The sequence below is a fragment of the Myodes glareolus genome, chromosome 6 (assembly GCF_982192425.1).
Source record: "Myodes glareolus chromosome 6, mMyoGla1.1, whole genome shotgun sequence".
NCBI classification, from domain to species: Eukaryota; Metazoa; Chordata; class Mammalia; order Rodentia; family Cricetidae; genus Myodes; species Myodes glareolus.
In genome coordinates this window covers 70,703,245-70,722,249 of record NC_142031.1, presented here as the reverse complement: position 1 = coordinate 70,722,249, position 19,005 = coordinate 70,703,245, and the positions used below count along the sequence as shown (strand labels likewise).

At 38.5% G+C, this 19,005-nt stretch overlaps 1 protein-coding gene and 1 long non-coding RNA gene across 3 annotated transcripts in view; both read left to right on the top strand.

The window, feature by feature from the left end:
- LOC146894288 (uncharacterized) overlaps positions 1-18,463 on the top strand; it is a 38,728-nt gene extending 20,265 nt beyond the window's left edge. The window contains exon 2 of the long non-coding RNA XR_015002342.2: positions 15,731-18,463. This is a non-coding gene — a long non-coding RNA (uncharacterized LOC146894288). The remainder of the gene's footprint in view (positions 1-15,730) is intronic.
- Positions 1-19,005, top strand: part of Snca (synuclein alpha) — a 102,431-nt gene that overhangs the window by 48,277 nt on the left and 35,149 nt on the right. The gene's annotated exons all lie outside the window — the stretch shown is intronic.

The following is a 19,005-nucleotide window of genomic DNA, read 5'->3' as shown; positions in this document are numbered from 1 at the left end:
TAACTATCTGTAGCTGTAATTTTATGGAATAGTATACCCTCTTCTGCTCTCTGGTCACCAGGCATGCATGTAATATAATACACACATGAAGAAAAATACTTATATACATACAAACAAAATAAATAATAATCAAGCACATTTAAAAATAATCACTTCATTCCCACATTAACATGGTTTTAGATTCCAGTATCTTTTTTTTATGCTCTTTCAAAATCCTTATGTTTTTTTTTGTTTTTTTTTTTGTTTATTCAAGTATCCGAAAACACTCTTTCCACTTCCTCCCCTCCTCTCAATACCCTCCCGCTCCCACCACTCCCTCTCCTACTTCCTTACCATTCCCAAGAGCAGTCAGGGTTTCCTGTCCTGTGGGGAATCCAAGTTCCTTACCCTTCCCTCCTAGTCCAGGAAGGTGAGCATCCAAACAGGCCAGGATCCCAAAAAGCCAGTCCATGCAGACGCAACAAGACCCAGTGCCATTGTCAATGGCTTCTCAGTCTTCATTTGGACCTCGGGGGCTCAGTCAGCCCCCATGTCAGCCACATTCAGAGAATCCGGTTTGATCAAATGCTCGTTCAGTCCCAGTCCAGCTGGCCTTGGTGAGCTCTCATTCAATCAGTCCCCTTGTATCAGTGGGTGAACGCACCCTTCGAGGTCCTGACTTGCAGTGCTCCAATGTGGGTCTCCGTCTCTATCTCCATCCATCGTCAGATGAAGGCCCCCTCTGATTTTGCTTTCCTTGCTCACGATCTCCCTCCCTCTGCTTCTCATTTGGACCTAGGGACTTAAGTCCAGTGTTCCAATATGTGTCTCTGTCTCTATCTCCATCCATCGCCATATGAAGGTTCTGTGGTGACATGCAAAATATTCGTCAGTATGGTTATGGGCCAAGGCCAGTTCAGGCACCCTCTCCTCTGCTGCCCAGAGGACAATCTGGGGACCTCTCCTTGGGCCTGGGAACCCCTCCAGAATCAAGTCTCTTGCAAACCCTAAAATGGCTTCCTTAGTTGAGATATAAACTTCCCTGCTCCCAGAACCATCCTTCCTCCCTCCTCCCTCCCATTCCCCCAAGCCATCCCCAATCCTCCCCCTCTCCCCTTTCCCTAACCATCTTCCCCTACTTCCATCCCCCCACCCCCCATGCACCCGAGTTTGCCTGGCACTCTTGCCTAGTTCTAATATCCAGGAGGATAACTATATGATTTTCTTCAGGTTCACCTTCTTATTCAACTTCTTTAGGATCACAAATTATGGACTCACAGACCTTTAACTATGGATAGAATCCACTTATGAGTGAGTACATACCATATTCCCCTTTTTGGGTCTGGGTTACCTCACTCAGTAAAGCGTTTTCTATTTCCATCCATTTGCATGCAAAATTCAAGATGTCATTGTTTTTTACCGCTGAGTAGAACTCTAATGTGTATATGTTCCGCACCTTTTTTAACCATTCTTCTATTGAAGGGAACCTAGGTTGTTTCCATGTTCTGGCTATTACAAATAGTGCAGCTGTGAACATAGTTGAACAAATACTTTTGTAGTATGATAGGGCATCTCTTGGGTATATTCCCAAGAGTGGAATTGCTGAGTCCTGAGGGAGGTTGACTCCCAGTTTCCTGAGAAACCGCCACACTGATTTCCACAGCGGCTGTACAAGATTGCATTCCCATCAACAATGGATGAGTGTTCTCCTCACTCCACATCCTCTCCAGCATAGGCTATCATTGGTGTTTTTGAGTTTAGCTATTCTGACAGGTGTAAGATGGTATCTCAAAGTGGTTTTGATTTTCATTTCCCTGATCGCCAAGGAGGTTGAGCATGTCCTTAAGTGTCTTCTGGTCATTCGAAGTTCATCTGTTGTGAATTCTCTGTTCAGTGAAGTACCCCATTTTTTAATTGGGTTAATTAGAGATTGAGTGTCTAGTTTCTTGAGTTCTTTGTATATTTTGGAGATCAGACCTTTATCTGATGAGGGGTTGGTGAAGATCTTCTCCCAGTCTGAAGGTAGCCTTTTTGTCTTACTGACAGTGTCCTTTGCTTTACAGAAGCTTCTCAGTTTCAGCAGGTCCCATTTATTCATTGTTTCTCTTATTGTCTGTGCTACTGGGGTTCTACTTAGGAAATGGCCTCCTGTGCCTATATCTTGTAGACTACTTCCCACTTTCTCTTCTATCAGGTTCAAAGTGGACAGATTAATGTCGATGTCTTTAATCCATTTGGACTTGAGTTTCGTGCATGGTGATAGATATGGATCTACTTTCATTCTTCTATAGGTTGACATCCAGTTATGCCAGCACCATTTGTTAAAGATGCTTTCCTTATTCCATTGTATACCTTTAGCTCCCTTGTCGAGTATTAGGTGTTCATAGGTTTGTGGGTTAATATCCGGGTCTTCTATTCAATTCCATAGGTCGACTTCTCTGTTCTTATGCCAATACCAAGCTGTTTTCAACACTGTAGCTCTGTAATAGAGTTTGAAGTCAGGGATGGTAATGCCTCCAGAAGTTCCTTTATTGTATAAGATTGTTTTGGCTATCCTGGGTTTTTTGTTTTGCCATATAAACTTGATTATTGTTCTCTCAAGTTCTGTGAAGAAGTTTGATGGGATTTTGATGGGGATTGCATTGAATCTATAGATTGCTTTTGGTAGAATTGCCATTTTTACTATGTTGATTCTCCCAATCCAAGAGCAGGGGAGGTCTTTCCATTTTCTGGTATCCTCCTCAGTTTCTTTCTTCAAAGACTTAAAGTTCTTGTCAAATAGGTCTTTCACTTCCTTGGTTAGAGTAACCCCAAGATATTTTATGCTATTTGTGGCTATCGTGAAAGGTGATGTTTCTCTGATTTCCCTCTCTGCTTCTTTATCCTTTGTGTATAGGAGGGCAACTGATTTTTTGGAGTTGATCTTGTATCCTGCCACATTACTAAAGGTGTTTATCAGCTGTAGGAGTTCTTTGGTAGAGTTTTTGGGGTCACTTATGTACACTATCATATCGTCAGCAAACAACGATGACGATGAAGTTTACCTTCATCCTTTTAAATTCGAATCCCTTGATCCCCTTATCTTGTCTTATTGCTATTGCTAGAACTTCAAGCACTATATTGAAGAGGTATGGAGAGAGTGGACAGCCTTGTCATGTTCCTGATTTTAGTGGAAAGGCTTTGAGTTTCTCTCCATTCAATTTGATGTTAGCTGTCGGCTTGCTATATATTGCTTTTATTATATTTACGTATGATCCTCGTATACCCAATCTCTCCAACACATTTATCATAAATGGGTGTTGAATCTTGTCAAATGCTTTTTCAGCATCCAATGAAATTATCATATGGTTTTTTCTTTCAGTTTATTTATATGATGGATTACATTGATAGATTTGCGTATGTTGAACCAGCCCTGCATCTCTGGGATGAAGCCTACTTGATCATAATGGATAATTTTTCTAATGTGTTCTTGGATTCGGTTTGCCAGTATTTTATTGAGAATTTTCGCGTCGATGTTCATGAGTGAGATTGGCCTGTAATTCTCTTTCTTGGTGGTGTCTTTGTGTGGTTTTGGTATTAGGGTAACTGTAGCTTCATAAGAGGAGTTTGGCAATGATTCTTCTGTTTCTATATTGTGAAATACATTAAGGAGTATAGGTATTAGCTCTTCCTGGAAGTTCTGGTAGAATTCTGCATTGAAACCATCTGGTCTTGGGCTTTTTTTGGTAGGGAGATTTTTGATAACAGCTTCTAATTCTTCACGACTAACAGGTCTATTTAGATTGTTCGCCTGTTCTTGGTTCAACTTTGGTATATGGTACTTATCTAAAAAAAATGTCCATTTCTTTTATATTTTCCAGCTTTGTGGCATATAAACTTTCGTAATAAGATCAAACGATTCTCTGAATTTCCTCTGTGTCTGTGGTTATGTCCCTCTTTTCATTTCTGATCGTATTAATTTCCATGTTCTCTCTCTGCCGTTTGATTAGTTTGGATAGGGGTTTGTCGATCTTGTTGATTTTCTCCAAGAACCAGCTTTTTGTTTCATTGATTCTTTGGATTGTTTTCTGTGTTTCTATTTTGTTGATTTCAGCCCTCAGTTTGATTATTTCCAGTCTTCTACTCCTCCTGGGTGAATCAGTTTCTTTTTTTTCTAGAGCTTTCAAGTGTGCTGTTAAGTCTCCAATGTGTGCTTTCTCCGTTTTCTTTAATTGGGCACTTAGTGCTATGAACTTTCCTCTTACCACTGCTTTCATAGTGTCCCATAGGTTTGAGTATGTTGTGTCTTTATTTTCATTAAATTCAAGGAAGACTTTAATTTCTTTCATTATTTCTTCCTTGACCCAGGGGTGATTTAATAGTTGACAGTTCCAGTATCTTTTGCGTTGTAGAATTTTCTAGTTCTGGAAGGACTCACATTGTTTTTCATCTTCAGATTCATCAAGGATCCAGATGAACTGATGTATGGTCACTCAGGTAGATTGATAAATTGAGCATCTTCGTTGGTATAACTTTGGCTGGGAGAGCCATATTACTCCAAAAGTTTCTGTGTTCTAATATCCTCATATGTTCTGTCCCCTATGATGTTTCTTTCTTTGACCTGTTGCATGGGTTTATTCAACAATGATACACTTTCCCATTGTCCACCCCACCCGATGATAGCCACACCTCTTTAAAAAATAAATACTGCCATCTTTTCTCCATGGTCTGCAAGATACGTGATAGGTCAGAAGAAGCGTTGTGTCAAATGTGCCGAGAAACTCTTTGCTCTCCTCGTTTTTCTTTTCTAGAGCATTCTGAATTTCATGGGTTTGCATTAGTCCAGTACACAAGTGGAGAAAACATGCCACATAATCCTTCAAAGGGACTTGGACTACTTATGCACACAGACTCAAAGGGTTCCCAGGTATAAGCCTCTATCTGCTCATTAGTTCTTCAGTTCACTGACTGTTATTGAGTCAACTTCAGAGGCCAGTTCTTTCCCTCCACCATAGGGATGTGGTGACCATCAACACATGCTCTTTGTTTTACTTTTTCGTCTGGTAAAAATACACATTTACTTATTTTTTGCCTAATCTTGACCCTAGCCTGGATTGTACTTCAAAATTCTCATCTTTAAAGTTGCATTTGTTACTTTGATTGTTTCTCCATTTAAACAATAAATTCCAAAATAGTGCACAAGTCTGTGTCAGGTCACAAATTGTGAATTGCAATATTATGATGTAGTAGAAATACATTTGTGTTATGTGACAGTACTACATAATGTTTTAAAATTACCATTTAAAAAGAAATGGATCTCACAAGGCCTTTTTGCTACTCCCCTCCTCATTTTCCATGCCAGGTATGTATGTATGTATGTATGTATGTATGTATGTACCATATTTTATATGTCTGTGGTATGTACATTCATGTGTAGTATCTAGTTTTACAAATTTTTGAATTTGTAAGTGGAGGCCAGAGGTCTACATCAAATCTTTCTCAATCACTCTCCAACTATTTTTTGAGACACTTTCTCTAACTGAATATGGAATCTCTGTTTCAGTTAGACTAGACCCTGGACTCCTTCCATGCTCCCTGCAATGGGCTTATAGACGCAACTATGCTCAGTTTTTGCATGTGTGGTAGATATTTGAGTTCATTTCCTCATTCTTTTCAGCCAACACTTTCCCCACTTGGCCAAGATTTTTTAAAAAGAAAAATTTTTCTTAAGGTGCCTACCATTGAAAAGAGCTCAGAATTAAAAACATGTTTATCCAAAACCCTCAATTAATAATATGGCCATCTATTTATTCATTTAGGGGTTAGACTTCTGAAACTAATAGCCACTATGATGTGCTTCACTGAAGGAAATATTATTTAGAGATTCTAGTAAAGGCAGTTAATGAAACTAAAGTCAATTAAAAACTTAAAATCTGTTTTTTTAGCTTTTGTAAACAAAAAATGGAGAAAATGGTTTTTTCCCCTATAACACTGCCTTAGCTATATTCATCTGGATTCGAAGAAATATAAATTATTTCTGTCATTCACAAGATGTGTCTAAAGATGAATCCTGGAACTGATCACAACAGGAAAATTGGGTGTGGATTTCAAGGACCTAAGTACTTGGCAAAAGGAATAATCACTGTAGATTATTGCAACTCTATCGGTATCTGACCACCAAGATATATGTATAAAAACCAGGAAGAAATGCATTTTTCTTCAAGCTTCTATTGTTTAAAGTAAATACAAGATTGGAAAATGCACCTTGAAATCCTTCCCATTTCCTGGTAGAAGGTGTCAAGTAAAGGAAACTGAAACCACTACCCCATACCTACAGTCTTTTTCTTAGCACATCCAGCTTCTCTTTTAACCTGACTCTTACAACTTCAAATATTAAAATGATAAACCTCCAATTAGCCCTGGACCATAAGACAAATAAGCCAATTAGTGATAAATTAGGCTCAGAATTCTATACAATAGAATAATTACAGAAAAATGGTTGTATCTAAAGTCTGCACTGGTATGGCAGCTTGTCTGTCATGAGAAACAGCCAATTCCCTGTGGACACTTGAGATCACTAAGAAGCAGCATCTGACACCACACTGCTGCTCTGTTGAACACAAGCAATAGGAGACTCTCCAAAGAATGGGGAACAATCCAAAGGCTTGCTTGTGTCAGCTCTGCTAATACAGGGCATGTCAAGTGATGGAAGATTTAAAAATTTAAAACAAGTCCAGCCTGACAGCCATTCATCTGGGATATGTCCTTTGCTGTCACAATGATTAGCCATCTGTTCTCAGATCTGAAGAATGTTTCCTTCAGATCTCACCCGCCCATCCGTCACTGATATCATTACACCACATTTAAAGGTTCGCGGTCTAAGAATGTTAGCTCCCTGGTAGCACACTTGTCTCATATGCACAGCTTAAGTTCTGGATTCCATCCCCAGTGGAAACCTTAAAACAGAAGATAAAAAAGTAAGATGCATGAACTGTAAGTTTTTAGTTACTTCATATCACTACTGATAAAATGCTGGCCTCTGTGACAGTGCAAGGAAGCAGACACCATGCATGCTGCTGGACAAGCTTTTGTGAGTGGTTTCAGGTTATAGTCTTAAAAGACATATGGAAAAAAAATGTAGCAAAATGTAGGTGTTTAGATATATCTGCTTTGAGGACTGTGATTTTGAAACATGTGTTACCTGGTACTCCCCTTTCATTCAAAGTAGAAAGGATTTTAAATTGTCCAAGGAGAGGGTACAGTCCCAATCTGAGGCAGCATGGATGTCAGCACTCTTGGGTGGACTTCTGCATGGTTGTCTTACTTAGTTATTTCACAGACTGTGAGATGCAAGCCTCTGTTGAAGACTGAATCAGAATTGCAATCAAGATTTTCACGTTTTGGTTCATAATTCCCTTGTTTACAATGGCACTGCAAAGCCCACCTCCTGTGACCAAGGGTTGTACTGCAGGACTATCACTCAGGCTTAGTGTTTATCTTACTGTTTGTGAAAGAAAAAAAATGTGTCCCTGGGAATCCTGAAAAGCTCAGATCTTGTGAATTAACTCTAAATCAGAAAGCCACAGGACTTGTGTATTATTTTAAAATATGGAAGAATTTCCCTGTGAGATATTGTTGATTTAAGCCTTTGTGCTCTGCAGCGAGTTGATTGATCAATTAATTGATTTGTAGTTGACTCTTATCCTTCATGTGGGGCTCTGTATGTTAAAAAGGATAATTCAATTTAGTAATTATTCACAGAGTTTCTACTCAGTTGACTAGATGCTTCAAGATGTAGTCAAAGAGATATTAGGGTCAATGAGATGATTCAGTGGGTAAAGAAACTTCCCGCCAATCCTGACGACCTGAGTTTGGTTCCCTAGGAACCACATAGTAAAAGGAGGAATTGTCATCCCACAAGTTATCCTTTGCCCTCTGCATGTCCATCGTGACACATATACAGCTCCACCCTGAATAAGTGAAAGTTTAAAAAGAGATATTAAGAATTAATCAACAGATTTAATGACAGATGGCTTACTACAACTAAAACTGAAGTACAAACTCAAAGATAAAAGAGTTACATTATGGATTAATAAGTAAAATACACTGAGTGTTCAAGAAAATATATCGGAGGAGAGTGCCGTAGATTGGTAACTAGCTATACAATACTTAAGCGTCATCTGGCCCCTCAAAACCATGAAGAAGAAAAGCATGAACTGGAAGCTTGAAGGTACCCTGATGGCAAGTGCAAAATACTCTAGGGCAGCCTTTAGAAGCAGGGAGTAAAACTTATAATTCACAATGAATTCATTTGAAATGTCTTTGCACAACTGAGTTGTGTGTCCTAAACACTATGCAAACATAAAAAAGAAACAAGAAGTATTCTTTAAAAAGTGGCTTGGACATGATCAGGCAAAATGGCACAAAAGGTTAGTGCTTGTCTTGCACCCCTGATGTCCCAAGTTCAATTCCCACCGGAGGATGAAGGAGAGAACTGACTGCCAAAGATGACCTCCACATGTACACATTGCGCTTGTGTCTACCCCCACACACTATACACCACACACAGATGCAAATCATAAATACATTTTAAAGACAATAACCTACATATATCATTTCTAAAGTAACCTTTTCTTATTCTTGGAATAGAGAAGAATTTTCAAATTTAACCTATTACTGTTCATTGAACTTTCCCAGGCAGATGTAGTCTTTCTTAAGGCTCCCATTTTCAACAGTATGTGAAGTATTTGTTTTTGGTTTTGACACACTGACTCTAAACCATATTGTGGCATTCAGATATTTCACGAAAAATCTGAAATTATTTAATCATCATTGTATATCTTATCTCTCTGGAAGGATTGTCTTATGGTTGTTCGTCTATAATCAGAAAGCTGAATGAGCAAGCCTCCAAAATGGATAGCTCATGTCATTGGTACCATTGGATACTACTGAGAACTGATCAATAAGTGCTAAAACATATGAATTCAGTTCTGTGAAAGATTTTCCTCAGGCTTCAAATAAAATCAAACAACAACAACAACAACAGCAGCAGCAACACACACACACTCACACACACACACTTATATGCATGGAGGACATTCATAGTATCAGAAAATATATCTTGGATGACCATCACAGAATGTTAGTTTCCAGAAAATATACCACAGGCTCAAGTTAAGCAGGCTCCGGTACTTGTTACAATGAAGCACCAGGCTGGATTCAAACTCATGATTCTCCTGTGTCAGCCTCCTGAGCACTGGGATTATAAGCATATACCACCACATTTGATGGGAGGAAAGATTTAAAATGGGATTCAAATCGAAGAACTTGAAATACATGGGTCAGAGTAACAGAGTCTCTGGAATACAGACTTAAAACCAGCCACTTCAGAACAGAGACTTGGATACCACACAGGTTTTTTTGTGTTTGTTGTTGGATAATGGCAGAAAGCAGGCAGTTTTAAAAGCAACTGGCCCATAAGCGAGTCAACATTAAGTGAAACTTGAATATAAATTGAGGTTTCTAGTAATGAGTTCTTAGGCATTAAGGAGTTTCAGCTGATGCCATCTGTGCCTTGAATATGACTCTGAAGTGAGTGGAGATGCAGCGAACAGTGAGGCAGAGGCAGAGGATCTTTCCAGTGCTACCCACACAGGCACTTGGTGCTGCTTAGGTATTTCAAGGCTTATTTCACATAGATCTTGGATGTAAAAGCAGGTCAAGCCTGGTGGGAAATTGGTGAGTCAGGCAATTCTGGCTTTTCTGTAAAGCTCTTGGAATGGTTGTTTTGCCCAGAGCTGTTCTCAAAAACATCTTAGTATTCTAAGTCTTAAATTGTTGCCAAGTATGTTATTTATTTTGTACACCAACCCCAGTTAAAATAGGCTTTTGATGCTTCAGCATTATTACCAAGGAGATTTTACAAGCAAGTGCTTTGTAACAACTTGCATTTGGGTCTCCTGGTTTCCATGTGATGGCACAAGTCATAAAGCATACAGGTCACCTTATCCATTAACTCTTCTGTGACCCTCATATCCACAGAACATCTGTGTGGTCACTCTGATAAAGTGCACTGGAAAAGAGTGTGCAGATGTGAGGGCCTGTAGAGGAGAGGGAGTGTGTAGATGTGCGTGTCTGTGGAGGAGAGGGAGTGTGCAGATTCCAGTGTCTGTGGAGGAGAGAGAGTGTGCAGATGTGAGTGACTGTGGAGAAGAGAGAGTGTGCAGATGTGTGTGCCTGTGGAGGAGTGTGTGCAGATTCCAATGTCTGTGGAGGTGTTTGCAGATACAAGTACTGACAGTGCCCAAATTGCTTCTGTGCAGACTGCCTCAGCTCATGGGCTTGTTCCTGCTCTGCTGACCTTTGCCTTACCTTAGCCAGCTCCTTTACACACTGCCTTCTACACGTTATATTCTCCATTAAGTCTCCTTCAACCTTCTTTCCCTCTGGCTCTGGCCGCGTACGTGTCCCTCCCTTTGGTTCCATGTCCATATGCTCATTTCTGTCTTGGCAACAGCTGAACTATTTTACAATGGTCTGCAGGCCTGGCTCCTGAGTTGTTCTGTGAGCTCACTGAAAATGACTGCCTTCTTCTTGCACCCTCTGCACAATACCAACTGATGAAGTTGGATACTTGGTCATGCTCTGTGGTGTATGAATGGTTTGTGCTGGTTTGGATCCTATACCTAGTGGGGTATGATCACACGTTGACAGGTTGACAATTTTTTTTCCCACAATTGACTTGCTTTTGGGTCTTAGAAACCTGATCTGTATAGAAAAAGAAAGAAAAGAAAAGCGTAAGCACATGTGGGAGGTCACTAAAGGCCTGAGATAGACTGTTAGATGAAAACAGAGAAAAACTCCCAAATGATGTGGTCGGAGTGAGCGTTCCAGCATGAAGGGTGACCAAGGATGCCTGCTATTAAAGGGTGAGCAAAAGTGGGAGTATTTGAGCTAATTAGGCCCAACACTTACTTTTGAACAAGGAAAAGTGCTTGTGGCTTAACAGTTCACCTGCACAGTACAAAACTAAGAAATGGAAACTCTCACTCTATAATTCCTTTATTGTCTAATTTTTGCCAAAGGAGTCTATCCTTATTGTCACCAAATGCTACTGAGATTTCAGATCAGCGAAAAGAAGTGAGTTCCACTCGTCTCTATGAACTTATGTAAACATCATGTTGCCTTTTTTTCATTGACATTTCATTGTGGTGTGTCCCTACAGGGTGTTACACAATGATTTGACACGTGATGATCAGATCAGGGATCCCAGTCTGGAGAGATGGTTCAGTAGGCTTCTCACAAACCCAAAGACCTGACTTTGATCCTTAGGAAAAAAATGCAGGAATGGTGAAATGTATGGTTGATTTCAGCTCTGAGAGGTGGAGAGTGAAGACCTCTGCATTCCTTAGCTAACCAGCACTGTCTGCTTGACAAAATTCAAGCCTGTAAGAGACATTGTTTAAAAAAAATGTGGACAGAATCTGAGGAACAATATCAGAAACCGTTCACTGGCTTGCACACACACACATACACATATATACCTGCAGATAAACACACACCCTCACAAACACACATACACACACACATGCATGCACACCTCATTCATTTGAAAAACTTAGGCTATAAAATGCCTCAGCCATTTCTCATTTTTTAAGGAAATTCTCAGTACCATTCTCCTATTTCCTTATAACGTAGCTAATAAAGTACTATAAACTGTTGGCATGTTATGCCTCTGTAGAACACCAGAGATCATTCCTTCTTCCGATCAGTAGTCTGCTGCATTTATCCAGCCTTTCTGCTTTCTCTATCCATCCTTGTTGTCCCTAGCTTCTCATGATAGCTGTTCTACTTTCTACCTCCATAAAATCAAAATTTATGTACATTTTAGTGATCTTAATGAAATCATTTATCATAATAACCCATTTGCTTAAAAAGTAATATATTACTAGAATATATACATATATTGTTTACTATTTATTATGGTGTTATTTGCAGAATTACCTAGTTTTATTCTAATCTTTCCCTTAAAGCTCAATAAAGCATCCCATGACCTTACCCATCTCACTAGAATCTACATAATTAAACCATGAGAAAGAAAATTCAGAATTCTTGTTCACTAACTTTGTTGAATTGTGGTAAAATGCTTTATTATATTACAATGTGAAATTCTGGGAAAAAAATGAAGATTCACAATATGTTAAAATGATACCAGAAAGCAGTGTTGTAAGAAAATAGTAAGAGGTAATTTATTCATTTTCTCTTTCATATTAGAAACATAAATCAAATTCCGCACACTTTGTGTGAAGCATGAAAGATTCAGTCTAAGGAGAGTCTTAAAATTTGGATTTTATATAAGCCTCTAGCCTAGAAGTTGAATATTTCTGATTGACATGTTTATTTTCCATTTCCACAAAGTTCGGCTTCAAAGCAAAACAATGTTAGCAACTCTGATTTAAGGTAGAATATACTGGTGAGCAATTTATTTATCTCAAAAGTGCCAATATTTCATTCTTCTCCTTGTCTTGACAGCAACTGAAATGGTCTCAGTAGCACAGGCGTAACTGGGTTCTGGGATTTGGTTAAAAATGATTTGGCTGCATGCCTGTTGCTGAGGGGAGAAATGTCAACAGTGAGGATATTTCCGAAGCCAAATACCAAATTGTTTGTGCTTAGCATCAAATAGCAGGCACGCTCTGCAAAATGATTCCCTTCCAAAGGCCAGAAATACTGTGTTCCTGGTTCCAAAATTCTATTCAGAAATCAGAAAACAGAAGCAGCTTCAAAATAGTACCTAGCCTCCTTCTTTTCAGACGAGAGCTTTGGCTTCCTCAGTGCCTAAGAAGCCATTCTGGTCTCCATTATTCTTGCTGAGGAGGAGATAACTTCAGAAAGACACAGTTTCTAGGTGTCTCTTTCATCTGTATATTTTCCAGATACTAGAATGTTCTGAATGTGGCCCAAGCCTCGATCTGTAAAACTGCCTGTGGACAAGAGGAACTCTTCACAGTTTTTACTTATGCTGCCCCTGTTGTTGTCTTCATTTTTGAAAGTATTCTGCTATTTGGTCTGATGGGAATAACTTGTATCAAGTCAACTACAGCTTAATCCAGCTAAAGATGAATCTGAAAGATGAGTTTGTGTGCCTCTAAGCAAATGTTCCACATGTATGAAGAATAGACCTATCTAGGGTTGAAACTGCCTGAGATTTTGATCTTTATCAGTTTTGTGGAGAGATGCTTTCACACCTATACCTGTATTATGATTACTTTAATTAAATAAATAACTGCACACCAACTACAAGCTCATTTAAATATTAGGTATAGTCTCAATAGAGTAAGAGAAAATAGCTAGTAGCAACTTGTCTGCTGCGCTTTTTTTTTCACTACCGAACATGTCCTTTTTAAAGCTGTCAGAAATGACATATGCCTATGCATGAGTCTTACTCTATGAAAGTACCCATGATAACAAAAACTGTGCGTGTTCAGATATGGGGTATGACAGTAGTTTACAGAGGGAATAAAGTCAAGTCTTATCTGGAATAACTCTTTCTTTTGAGTTTTCAACTTGTTCTACAACTAGAGTTTAATACCACAATGTATTCACTGAATGATAAAATAATTTATCAGTTGATAACTGAAACTCAGACATCAACCCTGGGTTAACTGAAATAGAATAATCCTTCTAAAAGCAGTAATTTTCTCACATTTTGTTGGAGGAATATCTAGTATGAACTTTGATCATGTCAATCCAGCAAGCATCAGACTTCTCACTCCATGGTGGCAGAAATTAGGGAATGCCCATTTTCACCCTGATGTCAGCAGAAGGGAACACACATGATTGTCAAGACAGCATTGGCCAGGACATCTACTTTCCTGCCATGAGACAGATGATGATTAGCATGTCCATTCATTCCACAGAATCCTCTTAGGTAGCACAGATAGAGAGATGACCCTGAGTTTAAGAAATTTATTTCTGGAGTTCTGAAAAATGTTCTTAGGACAGCCTCAAAAAGAACATCCACATGTCTTCATTCGAGGGATCCATATGTCTCACAACTAGGCCGAGGTGGAGAAGCTTAGATTGGGCAAGGCAGAATCCTCAGCTTGATTCCAGGGGTTCTCCTAAAGGAGGATGATAAACATCATCTTTCACAGTTTCTAAAGTTGGATGGCCCAGCTGAAGGCACCTTTCTAAGGAAAGTGATTTTGTGTTTTAAGCAGCTCTATTCTTACGGAGATACTTTTTTAGTTCTGGGAATTCACTGGCTCGTAGATTTTTATTACCAAGTTGTACACATCCTGGTATTAAAGCACTTGAAGTCTAGAGCCAGAGTCAAAGCTGCATCTCAGATTGCGTGCTTGAGCAGATGACTGTGTTTCAGTTACACAGCACTCATTTCTGTGACTTGGTTTTCAATTATCATTTACTATCCACCTGGCAAAAGTCTATTATGTGTTTGGGTTCCATGCCATTCTCACTCTCCATGGCTTCTTACACTGTCTTCTGCTACCCTCATCCCCTACATTGTAAACATGTGAAGAAAAAAACAACGTGAAAACTTTTTGGTGTCTTCGTTTTAGAATTATTGCTTTTTCTAGCAAGAACTAACACTGCAAACTAAATAAACGAAAATCAACATAATTAGGTTGTATAGACACCTAGTCAAAGGACCACTCCAGAGGAAGGTGGGCTCAACTTAAGACTCGCTAAAAAGATAAGCGGACTCGTTGTCCCTTTCATGAGGTAGCTTTACATCTCAGGATTCCTATCCATTGGCTGAATCTCTTACAGAGTGTAGGTGCACTACATCATTAGTTGGCCTGCTTTTCTGAATTTCCCAGAGGACCATAACTTTCCCTTCCCTCTGTCTTTACTAAGTGTGCTTAGCCCAACGTATAGAATTTTTTCCTTCTCTCTCATATTCTCCTTTTCTGGGCACCTGATGAGAGCTACAGCTTGCCTGCCCTAGGTTTGTATTTTCCTTTTAAATTCTAATAAAATCTCCCTCTTTTAATAAACTTAGACTTTGTTTGACATTTAGAAAATCTTTTGGATACTTCTTTTCAGATAGATTCTCATGTGTCTGCTTAGATTCCTGTGTCCATATGCTCTTTCTTCTCCAATTTTTATACTAAAGATACACCCAGATTGGGTTGGCACATATTTATTTAATTTTGCTTCTGACTTACTTTTTTGCCTTGACCTGCTTGAGCAGAGCTTTTGGGAATACGGAATCTTCTTTGGCTAATTTTTCTTCCATGAAAAATTTCTTGGGGTTTTCTAATATTTTCTAAGGAAATTTCAGTTTTAAATAAGCCTTTATGCTGATGTGGTAAAGGTAAAATATTATGGTAACTATTTTATTTTTTCCACTTAAAAACTACATTGAAAACACACCCATTAGATTACATTTAATTACAAAAAATTTAATTTTATGTCCCTATATATAAGAAGTGATCTCTGGATACAGAGGTATTATTATCATTATCTTTATCATTTGTGTTTGATAAACATCTGCATATTCAAGAACTAAGCATGGTGAGGACTTTGAAAATGTAAAACACCAATTAAATCTTATTTTTATTTTTTCTATATTATTTAAATACATGATTACAAAACTTTTAATATATCAATTAAATACAGATTATAATATTATATAAAGGAAGCCTAATATATATATACCTATGTATTGACCAACACCTTACCTACCACTTAGTTAAAGCCTAACAGACTCAAAATCCCTCATTTTTCTTTTACCTGTTTTCTCTAGTTCATAACTATGATATTGGAGTTTTATTGCTGGAGGAAGCTGCACTTGAAAGGCTATGTCCAGACCAAGAGTGACAACAAGAACAGAACCAGAAGCAAGTCTCTCTTCCCACTCTACAGTGATTGTCAAGATGTGTGCTATCTTGCCCTCCACAGTTAGTCATATTTGCCTAGTAGTTCTGCACACTCCCCCCACCTCCACTCAACCTTGCCTGTATCAACACAGTTCAGCATCTCCTCTCTCCTCTGGTCTCCAGTTACACCTCTCCACATTACACTTCCATAAACTTCCATCTACAGCCCTTTAACATTTCCCAAACCACACAAAACAATGTCAAACTATTAACAAACTTAGGATCTCTGTGGTCTGCCTTTATTTTCTTCTGCTGCTACTTTTTCAGCAATGCAAGTAAAATTCTACTATTACCAGAACATAAGAAGCAAACATGAAGCCCAAAAAGCCTGTATGTACAGCTTGTGTAATGAGTGGTTCATGACCATTGCAACAAATGTCTGATTGCAGCGGTTGACAACTGTCTTCTAGTCAAACAGACTGTATGCATGCAGTGAGGTCTTGTATAATAGCTCATAATCTTTTGTGTTCCTTGGCTGTTTTGCACATGGGATGAGAATAAAAGTTACTCTTACCTCAACAAATTTATATAAAGTACTTAGCATAGTGCCTATACTTTAATAATTCAATTCAGTGGTGGTTTGAAGGGAAAACAGCTGACCCTATTTGCAATTTAGAGTTGTGATATGGCTAGATGTGTAAACAGAAAACATGGTCTAGAAGATGATCTGGGAAGAACAGGTCACAGAATGACTGAGAATGTGATGGATTTGGAATGACTACAGAATTCATATTTGCAAAAAAAGAGACGAAGGAAGCCACTGGTTTTGGGGAAACTGGTTCAGGGAAAAAATAGTTCAAAAGGCTGTCAGTTGTGGCTTTCTATGATGGGTTCTGTCTGTGGTGGCTGCTGTTGCTGCTGCAAAAAGCTTTTGTGATAAGTGGTAACTATTTAGAATGAATCTAAGAATTATACTGGCTTAGAAAAATGGCAGCAGCAGGTTCTCTCCTATGGTCCATTGCCCCACCAGCCATGGGTAGTTGACTGACTTACAGTACCAAGAATGAATTTCCCTCCATTGAGCAGGCCTTAAGTCCAATTAAGAGACCAGTATGTTGCCAAAATGTAGAGAAAAAGTGACCCCAGTTAATTTCTTTCCAAACAACATGTATAACTAAAGGTCAGGAACATTTTGGAAGAGGGAGTGGAAAGATGGTAAGAACCAGAGGACCAGGTCGTTTGTTAGCATGTACAATTTTTTTTTTTACCATTTTTTTAAAAAAAGATAAGAAAAAAAAGATACAAATTGCAGGAAGAGGGGGAAGGAGGTAGCTCTGAGAACTGTGGGGAGGAGCTGGGGTGAACATGACCAAATATGTTGTATGAAATTCTCAAAGATTTAAACCCTCAATAGTTGCATTCTAACTAGTTATTCTTAGGCCAACTAGTTATTCTAACTCTCCTAGCTGCATTCTAACTAGTTATTCTTAGACCAACGGCTAAGCGTAGCTCTTGCTTTCATCACAGAAAGCCATAGATGAAAACCTTCTGCATTGTTTCCACTCTACCAGGTTCCACAAGACCAGAGGTTTCATTCTTCCCTTTGTTCTCAAATATAAATTCTACAATCATTTTTAATTCTTTAGTTTTTTGCTTTTGGTGTTTTAAGGCAGGTTTTCTTTATGGAGTCCTAGCTGTCCTATAGCCAACTGTGTAGACTACGATGGCCTTGAACTCACAGAGATCCTGCTGGGTATTGAGATTAAAGGCATGTACCACCAAGGTAGGCTATTTATTTTAAAACAGCTATTCATATTTTTAAACCCATTTTGTCAAACTGCAAGTGAGTAGATTTGGATTAAGACCTATAGCCTTTTTACATCTAGTTTCCAAATAATTCTGATCCTAAAACAAATTAGCCTTCCTTTTAAAATATTTTTTATTATCAAAATCATAGTTTAAGTTTTTGGCATAACTACACAGCTTGCCATGTAAGAGTAATGTTTTCAAGTTCCGACAGCTGATCGGAGACAAAGTCTCCCGAGGATGAGCTCCAGCTCTGTGGAGGGAGAGTCTATGACCTGCCAGTGACTGATGAAGCGTTCTCTTAGGGCATGTGCAGTAACCGCAGCTTCAGAAAGGTCCTTAATGATGCCAACTAACCACATAATTACTGGGTTCCATGAAACCTAAAATGGTGTGTGCATGAAACTAAACAATAAGGACTGTTCATATTCTATATGAATTTACAGGCACTGAGTATCAATGAAATAATTCTGTCCAGACCAGAGAGAAATGTAACGTTGTATCATTCTGTTTTCCTTTTCATCTCAGTAAGATCCTAATGTGGACAAAATCCCTGCATGGGAATGTTTGTAGAAACACACATTAGCTAGGATTAACACATCTGGCATGGATCCACTGCAGACATTCCAGTAACTGGTCTGTAGTCATTCAATACTATCACCATAACTTTGGTCTCTTTTTATCACTTTCTATGTGATTTTTTACATAGTGAGGTTTAATAAATTGAATGTCTTGGTACCTATAAGTGTTATTGAAAGATGTATTTATCTGTTTCGGTTTACTTCTGTCTACAGGTATAACTGCACTCCTGTAGATTTCTTAGAGGGGCAATAAAGAAAACTTACATGACAGTATATTTTCATATGATTTTTTTTACAAGTAGCCATTTGCTTATAGAAAGGATAACTATAAAGTTTTGTAGCTTTCAATACCATAGAATTTATATTTATAAAGTTAATTTTAGTAAGTCCATGCTATAAGGAAATCATAGATAATTCATCTATAAAGTATGTAACTCTCCAATACCACCTTTCTTTAATGAATTATAGAGAATTTTTACAGTAAAACTACAGCAGTGTGCTAACCCTAGTAACACAATGACTGTATATCACCTCCAAATTAATTTTAAATTCAACAATATAATTTCTCATAAGCCATCGCTTATGCACTCCTTGAACAAACACCTAAGGAGAGCTGTTAGTCACCTCAAGCAGGTAAGGTGTTATGTAGGCTCATCCTATAAACACAGAATATAATAAAAATGTCTTTGGAAAAAGAATTAAACCATTTATCAGTGGTGCTTGAGAGTAATTACTGTCTGGAAAGACCCACAGTTGCCCTTTCTTTAGTATGGAGAGGTGTTGCATGAAGGGCTGGCTTGTTGGGGTTTCTGTTC